This window comes from Sus scrofa, chromosome 8, assembly GCF_054392235.1.
Source record: "Sus scrofa isolate SSC_HxYL_T2T_F1_AM1 chromosome 8, Sscrofa_HxYL_maternal_Yorkshire_Landrace_v2.0, whole genome shotgun sequence".
In the NCBI taxonomy this organism is placed as follows: Eukaryota; Metazoa; Chordata; class Mammalia; order Artiodactyla; family Suidae; genus Sus; species Sus scrofa.
Window position 1 is genome coordinate 75,069,353 of NC_139390.1, and position 14,847 is coordinate 75,084,199.

Consider the following 14,847-nt stretch of genomic DNA (forward strand, 5'->3'; position numbering starts at 1 on the left):
AGATCAGCTTTTCTTCTAATGCAAATATAGTTGACAAACGATGATTTGCAGTAATATTTTAAAAATAGTAGCTTCAAAGGAATGATTTCAATTCCTTCTACTCATTTATAATACTTAGTTAAAATTATTAAAATTGAAAAAAGTTTCACACCATTGTAAAGTCAAAAAATTTTTAACACAAATGATCATAAATTTGGGACCACTTGTAATTCAATTAGACATCTGTTCAAATGACTTCATCAGATGGGCTTTTCTTGACTTTCCCAGGTCAAACAGTGCATCCTTTCATCACTTCCTAGTCTCAGTGCCCTACTTTATTATTCTGTCTTCAAGATTACCACCTAATTGTTTATTGCTAGTTTCTCCCCACTAGAATGGGAGGTCTTGAAAGTTGGGACTTATCTCCACTATGCTTAGTAATAGGTATTCAATACACTTTTGTTTGATGAATGAATTCCATATTATTCAGGTGGGGGGAGGGATCGACAAGGGTTTGGGATGGAAATGTTCTAAAATGAGTTCATGATGATGGTTGTACAACTATAAATATGATACAACTCAATAAATTAAAAAAGAAAAACCTAATTACAAAAAAATTGAGGAAAAAAATTTCTAAATAGAATATTTATCTTGCCTTTTCCTTTATAATTTTAGAAAGATTAAAGAGAAAGGCTATTCATTCTCCTAGTTATAATAAAGGAATCAAACTATTTTTGAAGAGTACAAGAATCCTTTAGACTACATGATGTACTTCCTCATGTTTTTTTTCTTGGATGTTAAAAAGAGTCATAGAGGAAGACAAGATTTTTAAAATTCTAAAATTATTTTTATATCTTACATATTATGATTAAAAGCCTGGTCATATGAGTAATATAAGGCAGGTAAAAGACTTTCAAAGCTCTACAAAGGCTTTTCAAACTCAATTGGCTACATGAACAGGAGAGAAAATATAGAAGAGTGCAATAGTCTAATTTAAAAAAACATGATAAAGTGGGAATATGTCAAACCAGACACACAAGCCAGCTTATTCTCAGTCTAAAGATATTAGTAGTCACTTAAAAATAAACCAAGTAAAAATAAATGTAGGTATGTCCCAAGGGCTGTCAGTTTGTGGCCCCTACTATAGGAAGAAAAATATCAGAGGAAATAGCAAATATCACAGAGCAACAAGATTCCATTACTCATCTAAATCGTCACTCCTCCTGTGGATATCAATAGCAAATCTTTAAAAAAAGACTGAATATAGAGTGTTACTCCAGAAATCCAAATGTAGGTGAGAAAAGAATACTGCTTTGTGGTTAAATGAAAAGAGAGCTTGAGAGAAGAGCTACATCCATTCATTTTCAGATTTTTTCCCCATGTAACTTATCACAGAATATTGGATAGAGTTCCCTGTGCTATACGACAGATCCCCATTGGCCAGTCTGAAACACTTTGTTGTAGAGCAGAAATGATCATGACACTGTAAGTCAACTAAACGTCAACAAAACTTAAAAAAAAATCAAATGTAAAATAAAATCAAGTTGAGCAGTTCCTATTGTGGTGCAGCAGAAACAAATCTGACTCGTATCCATGAGGGTGTGGATTCCATCTCCGGCCTTGCTCAGTGGGTTAAGGCTCCAGCATTGCTATGAGCTGTGGTTTAGGCTTATAGCTGTAGCTCTGATTCAGCCCCTAGCCTAGGAACTCCCATATGCCACAGGTGAGGCCCTAAGAAAAATAATAATAAAATAAAGTAGTTGAAATTTAAAAAAAAAAAAATGAGATTATCTACACACACCAGTTAGGGAGATAAGGGGAAATATGATTATAATTCTTTCCATAATAGTTCTTTAAATATCATTATAACTAATTATTGGTAGACAAGAATTCACAGAGCTCCTATACAGACATGCACTCACTCTGAACTTCATGTATCAGTTGATATATACAGACTCTGATCATCAGCGCATCCATTTGTAAAGTGAATTTTTCAATGCCACTCCTGTTACCCAGCAAGCCCATCCTCATGCCCAATCTCATTTTCATATACCAACAGGGCATATTCGAGTGCTATAAATAAGTAGAAGTCCTTAGACCTGATTTGCGAAGTGAAGCTGAGCCATAAATGAAACTGATATCTCAGGGGGCTAATATCATAAAGCTAAATCTCTGCAGGAGAAATGAAGTAGAAATTGAAAATGACTGTAATCCAGAAGTCATTTCAATCAATGCTAGTACTGAGAATTTCTTGTTTTCTTTCAAAAAATCTTAAATGCCAGTCTCCTGTGATGTGGTTACACACAAAATGAGTGTTCTTATGACAGGTAATTCTGTAATAGAAAGGGCTCAAATAACTTTCTGGGGAGTTGGTGACAACCTGTTATTCTCCAGAAGCTTCTGAGTGGGCAAGCACTTCTCAGTTTACTCGCCTAAGGCGGTGAAGTATATCATGTAAATTAAGCATACCTGAATGTGTCAGCAACCTCCCTTGAACATTTGCCTCCCGCCCCCACAGGAACACAGACACATATACACTCCCTCATACAATGAATGGATATTTAAGAAAGTTGAAAATTAAGGTTAGCTCAAATTAACTGGTTCCCAATAAAAACGGTCAACATTGGAGTAGAGTCATCTTGATTTCTTTTCCAACTTCTTAAGATTTTATAATGTGTAGGAAGTATATGTGATTCTTGTCCCTCTGACAGCCAGATATTCGTGTATCTACCTGTTAGTTTAGATAATTATTTTCTCTTTTTCTTACTGTTCTTTGCTTATACTTTCAAAAAAAAGAGAAAAAAACAGAAACAAAAGCTCTTTCTCAAAAGGGAGATTAACATTCCTTCTTTTGCACAGGAAGGGCTTTCCCTTGTGGTACAGTGGGTTAAGGATCCAGTGTTGTCATGCAGCAGCTTGGGTCACTGCTGTGGATCAGGTTTGATTCCTGGCCCCAGGGAACTTCCACATGCTACAGGTGCAGGAAAAGAAAAAGGCACAGGAAGAACATGGGGTTTACAGTCAAGGACCAGAAAACAAAATATGGAAGTACTCCATACCAGGGATGAAGAACTACAAACTGAGAGCAGGTGGGTGCCTGAGGAAAAGACACAATATATATGGCCTTGCTTTGATTGAGCTTTAGATAGGCTTTCTAAGAGGTGAACCATGGAGAGACAGTTATTTTGTATCCATTAGGCTTCTGTAGAAGACCAGAAGCATTGCTTAGTTTATAGCAGCACTTCCAAGGCAGTCAGAGGGAGACACTGTTTCAAGTCAATGTAGTAAGAAAAAAATCCATCCAAATCAGTGTGCACTCATTTAGCCTAATGATGTTTATGAATTCATGTAAGATTTATTCTCTTTTGACAGACAGACATCCCCCCCAAATAAAGAGGGTACATATGCTGAAAAGCACAATAAAAACATTTTCTAAATAATTGGATGGAAAAATTTCTAAAAGAGTTATATAAATGGTGAATATACTATATTCAAGGGTTAAAAGACAATAGTGTTAAGATGTCTATTCTCCCTAATTTTATCTATGGATGTAATAAAATACCAATTAATACAACTAATATTTGATCAACATGCCACAAACTATGTTAAACATTTCACAGGTGGCATCTTGTTTAACGTTCCCCACAATCCTATGAATTAGGTACTATGATTCTTGTCATTTATAACTGAGAAGGCTAGAGCAGAGAGCCATCAAAAACTTAGTCAAGACTTAACCAACAGTTCAGCATGTATGACGACTGGCTGGCTGATTCCAGGGCCTGTTCTTTTGGACACTGTAGCTACACTACGATGACTAACATTTATTTTTTACTGTCAACCAGGCACTGTCCTAAGTGTCTTACATATATCACTCCTTTCTTCTCATAAGAACCCTTTGTACTGTATATGACAATTATCTCCAGCTTATTAGTGACCCCCTAAAGCAGAGAATTTACATGGCTTACCCAAGGGGGAGGGGAGTGGGAGTTGGATGAACTGGGAGTTTGGGGTTGGTACCTGCAAAGTAGGACATTAAGAATGGATGGGTGGAGTTCCTCACTGTGGCTTAGTGGTAATAAGCCTGACTAGTATTCCTGAGGATACAGGTTCAATCCCTGGCCTCGCTTAAGGATCTAGCATTGCTGTGAACTGTGGTGTAGGTCGCAGGTGCAGCTCAGATCCCACATTGTTGTGGCTTTGGTGCAGGCTGTACATACAGCTATGATTTGACCCCTAGCCTGGGAATTTCCATTTGCTGTGGATGTGGCCCTAAAGAAAAAAAAGACAAAAAATTAAAAAGAATGGATGGTCAGTGAGGTCCTACTGTACAGCACAGGGAACTGTGTCCAATCTCCTGGGATAGGACATGAAAAAGAATGTATATATATATTAGTTTGTCTGGGTCACAGTGCTGTACAGCAGAAATGGGTCAACATGTAAATCAACTATAATTAAAAAAAAAAAAGGAAAAAAAAAGTCAGTGGGGAGACATTTGAGATATACCTCCTATCTCATGCTTGGCTGCCCATCAACAAATGCTTTTCTTTTTGCAAAAATCCTTGCCTCGGTATTTGGTCTCTCCACTGCATAGCAGGTATTAAGCCCACATGCTTGCTTACGCTCATAAGAAAGAAAAAGGAAAATAAGGCCACCTTAAGATGTAATAGCCTTAGAAGATAGAAAAGAAAACAATGAGAAGTGCATTTCTTCTGAAAGAAATAGGAATGAGCCACGGGAGCATATAATATGAGTCAAAAGCATGGGCAGGACCGCTGTGGGGCATGGCTTGGTTCTTCAACTGATGCTTTGAGAACCCCTGATTCCTCCTATGAGCAGAAGCCTGCTTTAAAAAAAAAACCCTGCACAAGCTATAGCACTGCTCAAAAGGGGTCACTAGCAGTACATGTGTTATCGGCCACATCAATTTTGATGAAAAATACCTACGTCACTGAGTGTCCTGGTCAGAGCAGGAAACTAGAAATATGAATCATGGGTACAACTTCTATCTTTATTTTATTTGTTCTGCAAGACCCAATAAAGGAGGCTAGTTTCCTTCTTTAAGTATCTGATGCAAAATTTTTTGAACTTGTTTGGATCATATAAGTAGTCAAGGCGGGATTTAGTTAAATCAAATTTTGAACTCTCAAGCTGCTCCAAAATCAATCCAAAGCAGTATCATTGAAGAAAAATGAAGGATGATTTTTGCAGGATTCAGCAAATCTGCAGAAACATATATTTTCCTTATGTTTTTCTTAAGTTGGCAAAATTATACCATACAATACCACACATTATGTTGCTTCAGCCTACAAGAAAAATGAATGAAAGAAAACTTTGGTATTAACTATTCAAGATGCTTTCTTATTTAGTCCTTGCAGTTTGTGTGATGCAATAATTTTATTCTTAACTTTTCTACTTTAGTTCCATGTTAGATGCAATGTCATTTTTGCACCTATTACCAGAAACATTTTGATGTGATTTAAATAAAAGAATACATACAATAAGGATATCAAAACAGCTACAGAAATAGAAAATAAAACTCAACCAAAGAAAGGAGAAAGTGTGCTCATCCCAGAGGCTGGTACAGGTGCTATGAATGGGCATCAAATGCATCCTGAATTTCTTACAGATTACATCTATGAACAAATCAAGTGCCTACCATTCATGCTTTTCCAGGTAAGAACCTTCTAGCCTATCTGAGGAACTGGATAATCAGAGTAGAGTAAGGTAGGCAGGCTGTACTGGAGCCCAGGTTGAATCTGCTGTCTCACTTCTTCTTTCCACCCCCAGACACTAGAGAGTCTGGAAACTGACAGTTAAAGCTTTGACGATGCCAAATGTTGAGGTCACGTCATGTCGTGAGACATGTTTCTACAATATTTTCTTAGCCTCTTTGCTGAACACTCCATCTTGTCCAGCTTTACTTTACCTCATCTTCCTGTTTGAAAAACAGTCACTGTGATGGTAAATGGCTTAAGCTTAAGAACAAAGTCCTAAAGGCATAAGTTATTCACAGGGTCAGCTGAATGAGGACATAATGCATTTTTCTAGGCACGCCGGACCTGTGCAGATTGGCATGCCATTTGATATGTCCTCTAAAGAATAAGAGAAAGAGGAACCTCATGGCCAAGTGGTTTATGAGTGGTCCTTAGAAGAATATGCATTAGCAAAGAGAACCAAGGTGCAAACCTAGGCATGCAGGGTTGCCCCAAATAGGCATGCCTTTTGCAAAGAGGCATGCCTTTTGCAGAAGCACAGTGAGGATTCTCTGAAATGCTATGCTCATCAAATGCTAATGATTCTTAAATGCCTAAAGTTCAGAATAAAAGTTTAACCATCTACCAGCTAAGTGACTTTTAAAATAATAAAAGAACTTATAAAATAATTAAAAAAAACACCTATATCCTGCACCTACAACCCCCTCCTCACTTGATTTAATCCTAAAGAGCACAATAAAAGCAGTGTGGTTTCTTGAGGCGGTGCTCTTGGTCTCTGAGACTTTGAGTCCCCCGGTTCCCACCTTTACTTAAGATAAATGTCTTTGTATCTTGTTTTATGTTAACTTTTTCCTTTAGTTTCACAGCACCCATTCTTCAGCCCCATTCTGCTGAGCTGGTCTTGGCAATGTCAGAGACTTAGAATACTCTCAAAACTTAAAGCTTGGAGGAGTTCCCGTCACGGCTCAGTGGTAATGAACCCGACTAGCCTCCATGAGGACTTTGGTTCAATCCCTGGCCTCACTCAGTGGGTTAAGGACCTGGCGTTGCTGTGAGCTGTAGTGAAGGCTGGCAGTTGTAGCTCTGATTGGACCCCTAGCCTGGGAACTTCCATATGCTGTGGGTGTGGCCCTAAAAATAAATAAATAACACAAACAAAAAAATCTGAAAGCTTGCAAATGGTTACCTATAAAATTAAGGATGATAGGATTTAAAAAACAATATTATATCATGACAGAAATAGTCGATGAAACTCTATCTAGTCTGCTATTTCTATGTGGACAAGAGCTCTGCATTTCTGTATTCTCAGCAAGGAGCACAATGCTTAGCAGGTAGCAGGTACCCAAATACTTCTAGAGAAATCCATGACACAATAAAGCAATGAATGAAAGTATCTCATTCTCTAAGGCCTTATTTATCACATTTAAAAAATTTTCTTCCTTAAGAGAGTTCCCATTGTGGCTCAGCAGCAATGAACCCAATTGACTAGTACCCATGAGGACGTAGGTTCGATCCCTGGCCTTACTCAGTGGATTAAGGATCCAGCGTTGCTGCTCCAGTGCACAGTGTAGGTCACAGACACAGCTCATATATGGTATTGCCATGGCTGTGGGGTAGGCTGGCAGCTACAGCTCCAATTCAACCCCTAGCCCTAGGAATTTCCATAGGGTGTGGCCCTAAAAAAAAATTTCTTCCTTAAATAACTCACTTCAGTCTCACTGAGACCATCAACTGAGCAGATCTGATGCTGTCGGTCATCACGGATGCACTCCATGCATGTTTAGGCGAATACAGTGATTTGACAGCTGATGGATTCATTACACACGACTAACGTGACCAAGTATTAAGGTCCTAACCAGTGATAATATATACTCTTTTCCTTCCCTTTGCTTTTTTTTTTTTTTTTTGTCTTTTTGCCTTTTCTAGGGCCACTCCTGTGGCACATGGAGGCTCCCAGGCTAGGGGTCCAATCGGAGCTGTAGCCACCGGCCTACGCCAGAGCCACAGCAATGCAGGATCCGAGCTGCGTCTGTGACCTACACCACGGGCTCACGGCAATGCTGGATTCTTAACCCCCTGAGCGACGCCAGGGATCGAACTTGCAACCTCATGGTTCCTAGTTGGATTCGTTAACCACTGAGCCACGATGGGAACTCCAGAATGCACACAACTTTAAAATTTCAAGCTTGAATAAAGGATATTATAAATGAGCTAAAGAAATGGGGAGTAATACCATGTTCACAGATGGAACAAATTCATCTTACAAAGACACAGACTATTAATAGTTTTATTATAATATTTTACATAAATTAAAATATTATTGATATTCATTAATTTATTATTCTGCCAATTTTGTGCACTCCCATGCAAAAATCCATCTGGAGTTCCCTTCGTGGCTCAGTGATTAATAAACCCGACTAGGATCCATGAGGATGCAGATTTGATCCCTGGCTTTGCTCAGTGAGTTAAGGATCTGGTGCTTCTCTGAGCTGTGATGTAGGTCACAGATGTGGCTTGGATCCTGCGTTGCTGTGACTGTGGTGTAGGCTGGTGGCTACAGCTCCAATTCAACCCCTAGCCTGGGAACTTCCATATGCCACAGGTGAGGCCCTAAAAAGCCCCCCCCAAAAAAAAAATTCATCTGGATTCTTTTTCAGGAAAAGAAGTTATGTATACTAAAATTAATATGGAATAATTAAGAATTTGAAAAGATTATTCTGGTTATGTGAAAAAGAGCAAAGAAATGGGATGAACCATACCATCAAGAAATAGTATGATATTGGCTTAAAAATAGGCAGCCCTATGTTTACATAAGATATGGACATATGATCAAGGAATCCCTGCCAAGTGAGGGAGAAAGAATCAATTATAATACATGGCGTAGGAGTTCCCGTAGTGGTTCAGTGGTTAACAAATCTGACTAGCATCCATGAGAACGCAGGTCTGATCCCTGGCCTCGCTTAGTAGGTTAAGGATCTGGTGTTGCCATGAGCTGTGGTGTAGGTTGCAGATGCTGCTCGGATCCTACATTGCTGTGGCTGTGGTATAGGCCAGCAGCTACAGCTCCGATTCAAACCCTAGCCTGGGAACCTCCATATGCCGCAGGTGCAGCCCTAAAGAAAAAACAAAAAACAAAAAACAAACAAACAAAAAAAAACACAGTGTAGAGAAAACTGTTTATATGGGAAAAATAGAGCTGTGCCCCATTTAGTATCATATGCAAAAGTGAACTTCAGAAATATTGATCTGAATAGCAGTTACATAGCAAAAGAAAAATAGGAAAAAGGGCAAAGAAAAGCTATAGGGCAGAGAAGGAAAATCTAAATGGATTTATAGCAAATATAAAACAGGATTTAAGATAATCCAAAACACCAGTAATTAAAAAAAAATCCAATAGGATAGCATACAATTTTGTTATCTCAATCAATCAATCAAAAAGAGAAAAGGGGAGTTCCCGTCATGGCGCAGTGGTTAACTAATCTGACTAGGAACCATGAGGTTGCGGGTTCGATCCCTGCCCTTGCTCAGTGGGTTAACGATCCGGCGTTGCCGTGAGCTGTGGTGTAGGTTGCAGACTCGGCTCGGATCCCAAGTTGCTGTGGCTCTGGCATAGGCCGGTGGCTACAGCTCCGATTCGACCCCTAGCCTGGGAACCTCCATATGCCGTGGGGAGCGGCCCAAGAAATGGCAAAAAGACATTTAAAAAAAAAAAAAAAAGAGAAAAGTTATCTAAAATGGATATAAATACTAAGCAGGCACTCAGCTAGCTTCAAGTTAATCCTTTTAATCAAAGGCATATAACTGCCATGTGCATATGTTTTCAAGTCACAGCAGTGGAGACAGTAGATTGTCAGTAGACAGTAAGCAACATGGAGATGGTACTTAGTGATTAAGAGAAAGAACTATGGGGCCCAGCTCCTGTTAGGGCTTGATCCTAGCTCTATAAATGTGCCACAATCATAGTACATACCTCACAGTGTTGTTGTGAGAATCAAATGACATAATATACTAAAAGGGCTTCACTAAATGCCTGGTAATGCATTAAGCTTGTAAATGTTACCTGTGGTAGTGCATTTGTTTTTCTTTGGGTATGAGTTTTTTCAGTTAAAATCTCTAATATTTTTATCTCTAATTGCACTGATTTTTAAGTGTTATTATAAATTTAGTACCATATTCTAGAAGAAAATTTCAGTCAGTACACTTTCATAATATATCCATATAAAATCTATACATTTGTCTTCATCTATATGGTGTATCTTAGTTTACCATAAGTATTACTGTCAAAATAAGACAGATTTCTAATTTTTTATCTCAGGAGTTTTCATATATGTTTTAGGGTGGGGGGCTAGGAAGGGGAGAGACACAGCAGAAGCAATGTCAGCCAAAAAAATGCTTCTTTCTGTATTTATTTTTTTTTTAGGGCCACACCCACAGCATATGGAGGTTCCTAGGCTAGGGGTCTAAATGGAGCTGCAGTTGCCAGTCTATACCACAGCCACAGCCACATGGGATTCTTAACCCACTGAGTGAGGCCAGGGATTGAACCCTTATCCTCATGGATCCTTGTCAGGTTCATTAACTGCTGAGCCACAGTGGAACTCCTTTATTTTTTTTTAATTTAAAAAATTATACTTTATTTATAATGTGCCAACTTCTGCCACAGAGCAGAGTGATCCAGTATACACATATATATATACACACACACACATATACATTCCTTTTCTTATATTATCTTCCATCATGGCCTATCCCAAGAGATTGGCTATATAGTTCACTGTGCTATACAACAAGACCTCATTGCTTATCTATTCTAAATGCAACAGTTTGCATCTACTATCCCCAAACTCCCAGTCCATCCCACTCCCTCCCCTCCCCACTTGGCAATCACAAGTCTGTTTTTTATGTCTGTGGGTCTGTTTCTAATTTGTAGATAGGTTCATTTGTGAGGTATTCTAGATTCCATATATAATTGATAGCATATGGTATTTTCTTTCTCTTTCTGACCTCTTTATTAATATTCATGGGTCTGAATTTAAATATTCAGCAGAAAACAATTTCCAAGTGTTAGATATGAAGAAAGGAGGTAAGGTAATCAGTGTAAAGGAGGAAAAATGAGAGGCAGGTAAACTGTGAACAGAGGACAAGTGGCCTGAGGCACTGCTTTACACCATAATCTGACTTAAATTAGTTCATCTATTTCCAAAGCATAATAACAAACAGCCACTAATAGCAATGATTCTGGGCCAGGCATGCATACATTATTTTGTTTAGCCCTCACAATAACCCTATAAAGCAGTATTTTTCACACTCCCTACTTATAGATGAAAAACTGAGGACTATGCATCAAATATCCAATAAGTGATGATCCATGATTGAGTCAAAAACTGTCTGACCCCAAAGCCCAGGCTGAACTTCCCCTAACAGTTTCTCAAAAGTAAAGAGAGCATAAGGGGTGGGCAGCCTGCCATGGTCCTCCCTGAGAGCTGCTGAGATGCTGCCTCTCAAAGTGGTACCACTCCATGCATTAAAGCACAGCTGAGCAACTTCATGATGCTGCTAGCTTAAAAACATTGTGGGAAAGACATTTTGCACCAAGGAAGTTATAAGACTGGTAAGAAAAGAAGCAAAGTCAGTGACCCACACACTGCTATTTTTTGACCCCCCGTGCAGACAATTTCCTCTAGGGATTATGTTTACTTAAAGAAAAAAAAATGCTAATAAAAATTTCTCCATCATAAAACACCTAGCAAATAAATATGTAGCCCTGAGGTTTGAAGTAAACCTATAATTTAAGATATTAATTTTAACTGAACAAATGCTTTAATAGTCTATGGGGCTGAAATTCAGTCAAGCATGATTTCCAACCAGGCTAGAAACTGTAATCATTTAATATTTGCTACCACTAGATAGTAACATCTATTTTTGTTCACTGAGATGTATCAAGTTGAATATGAGGACTCATTAGCTATCCTTGCCAAAGCTGTGAATGGATGGGTGTACTGTTCTTTGTCCCTAGAAGTGGTTTCCCCTCAGCTTTGCTCATCTGTGAGGTCTATGAAGAAAGAGGGAAAGGGGACAGGGTTGCTTATGTGGATGTACCATCCTAATCTGGCCCAGTTTCTGGTTCCTATACCCAGTGTATATATCTTCCACTGAACCTCAATTAATTCAGCTGTGTCACCCCCACAGATAACCATGACAATTTGGTGTTTGGGATACAATGGTAAGACAGATGTAGTTCCTGCTTTCCTGCAGAATATATTCTAGTGAGTGACGTGTAAATAACAGACAAACAAAAACTAGGCAACAAACAAAGTATAAAATTGCTGCAGAGAATAATATAACAAGGAAAACAAAAGGAGACCTCATTTAGGTACGATAAGGAAAGATGTTTCCGTGGGACTAGCATTTTATCATGCTGAGAACTAAAGAATGAGAAGAAAATCATGATTAAAAGAATTCGAAAAAAGTGTTCTAGGTCAAGGAAGCAGCACGTGCTACGGGCCCTGCAGTAGGGAGAACTCAGTGTGTGGAAGGAACTGAAACACATCTTTCTGGGTGGAAAATAGTGAGGGGTGAGAGAAAAGCTCCAAATGAACTTGCCAAGATGGACAAGGCCATGGATGACCTTGCAGGTCATACTTGAGGAGACATTCTAAACGCAGTGAGAAGTAACTGACATGAGGGAAATGTGATTCTGATTAAAGGCTTAAGACAAATCACTTTAACTGAGCTGTGGGTGGTCAAGAAAACACCTTACCATCCAAGTGAGTGATGATGGTAGCCAATTCTCAGGTGGTATCTACAACTAGGAATTCAGTAAAGGATAAGAGAGATGAATGAATTGCTGTTCTATCTAATCAAAACATCTAGCGATCAAGTTGTCGGGACCAGATGCTTTGGAAGATGTACTTCAAGAGCAGAAAGCAAATACTGAGACTAAATACTTCACTGGTTGCGTGGAAGCCCAAATATTCCAGAGAGTAATATAAGGCCCAAATAACTGAGGAGCTCCCAATAACGGATGAGGATTTTACAGGTATAGATAATGACTTTATCTTACTGTGGAACCCTTCATGTCAGGGTAATTATTAGAATTTGGAATTTATAGTGAACACCTCATTTATGTAACATTTGGAATCACAATCTATTCCTGTGTCTGAATCTGTTCTGACGCCTCAAAACCAAAGTTAGCATTTAGTGAGTACCTGCCAGAAACTCAATGTGGCCTTTTTCTTCCTTATCTCATGTAACCTGCACAGGAGTCCTGTGAAGTAGATATAATCATCGTCATTTTAAACACAAGGAAACGGATATTCAAAATCCTTAAGGATATCTCTCATCAATGACAATGTGAATTCCAAGTTTGTCTGACTAGGAAGACTCCTGTATTACCACCAGAGAGGGACTCACCTGCAATTTGTTATAAACTGAGAGGCGTGTCTGAGGGCAAATTAAGCTTCGGAATTTGTATAGATTAGATTTATTTGACTATGTATAGTTTACCAATCTGTATAAAGGAGACTATTAAGCTCTTAAATCTTCACTACATCCAGTCTAATCTGGTGAGCATTATCTTTATTTACTTACGATTGGGAGATAATGACCAGTCAATATTTAGCTGCAAAATTCACCAACTTAGAACAAGTGATCTATGTTTAACATTTCTAAACCTAATAAAGAAGCATTTTAGAAGACTTGAACAAGCTTTATGAGCAGAAAAAGGCACCTTAACTTCTTGAAATTTTAAATGACATTCTCAGGTAATACTAGAACTAAGGAAAGAAAACCACGGGATGCATTTCTTCCTTTTCATGGCACTCACGATCTTTTCATCTTTTCTGCAACATATACTTTTATTCTCCTTTAAAATATCTCCATTCGAAAAAAATTTACTACCATTCCAGTTCCGTAGTGAACGTAGGTATTACATTTTCAGTCTCTGCAGTGTGCAGAAGAAAGGAAGGAGGGAGAAAATGCTCATATTCTCAACATGAGATATTTGTATATGTGGTGTTTTCAGAATAATACAAGGGGCCAACGACATGGCTGAGATTCAGGAGAAAATGAGAGCACCTAATTAAGATGACAGAACACAGGGGCTAGAAGACGGCGATCAAAAAGACGGTCACTTTATCGAGTGGTAACACCTGACAAGACCATGTCCCGAAGAGGAGGAACTACCAGAAACGCTGAAGCTGGATGAGATCTCCCGGCTAAAGTTCCTTCCTGACGCTGGGAGAGTATACGTGCTCCCGGCGTCCTCCTGTCCTCAGGAGAGGGGCTACTGAAACCCAGCCACCACCATCTCCTCCTGGGAAACAGAGAACACCCCGCCCCCGGGAGCGGGGGCTGGGTCTGAACCCTGTAAATGAGATTGAGGCCTCAAGAACTAGCAGCCCCCAAAGCCGAAGCTCACCCAACCTGGCCTGTGTCACTCCCACTTACTCATTAATGTGGCACCATGCAGTGCTGTGACTTCCCAGGACCTGGTTGCGGCGGCGGCTGCTGCGGAACTGGTTGGGTCCACCCCTCTGCCTCTAAAGATGAGTATAGAGGCCAGGCTTCCAACTCAAGATGGCGGCCCCCTACCCGATACCCCAGGGCTCGTCTCCCAGAAACCCTTGCACGAAGCACGCAGAGAGCGCAGCCCAGCAGAGGGGCGGGGAGAAGTGCCGGCCCCAGCCCCGCCCACCCAAGGAGGAGCCGCGCCTGCGCAGACTCAGCGATTTCAACCCCACTGTCTCAGACCTCTGTGCCCCCTCTCCCTCTTTCATTCGCGCATTCGTTCTTTGATTGAATGATTCATTTGTTCATTTACAATGCAGTATTGATGGGGAACCTACTCTCTGCCAGGCACTGTTTTAGATATTGAAGGTACAAAACAGAGAAAAGTCCTAAACTCATGGAGATTTGTAGAGGTTCTTCAGCATCATTCACATCTACCTCTGTGCTCTGCTCCTTTGTTTCAAGCATTTCCGTTTGCCATGTATTTGAAGTTTTGGATTCTATAATATCTGTGGATTTTTTGACCAAAAAAAAAAAAAAAAAAGAAAGAAAAAGATGGTCACTTCATGTAGATAAAAGAGGAGCAAGGAGAAAGTTCTTCATGGATTTGTTTGTTTTTATTTTTTACGGCTGCACCTGTGGCATA

The 14,847-nt window shown here is 39.4% G+C and overlaps 1 long non-coding RNA gene across 3 annotated transcripts in view; it reads right to left on the reverse strand.

Moving 5' to 3' along the window:
- LOC110262123 (uncharacterized) overlaps window positions 1-14,287 on the reverse strand; it is a 50,766-nt gene extending 36,479 nt beyond the window's left edge. For all 3 annotated transcript variants that reach the window (XR_014812667.1, XR_014812666.1, XR_002346699.2), the window contains exon 1: window positions 14,142-14,287. This is a non-coding gene — a long non-coding RNA (uncharacterized LOC110262123). The remainder of the gene's footprint in view (window positions 1-14,141) is intronic.
- Between the last annotated feature and the right edge of the window lie 560 nt (window positions 14,288-14,847).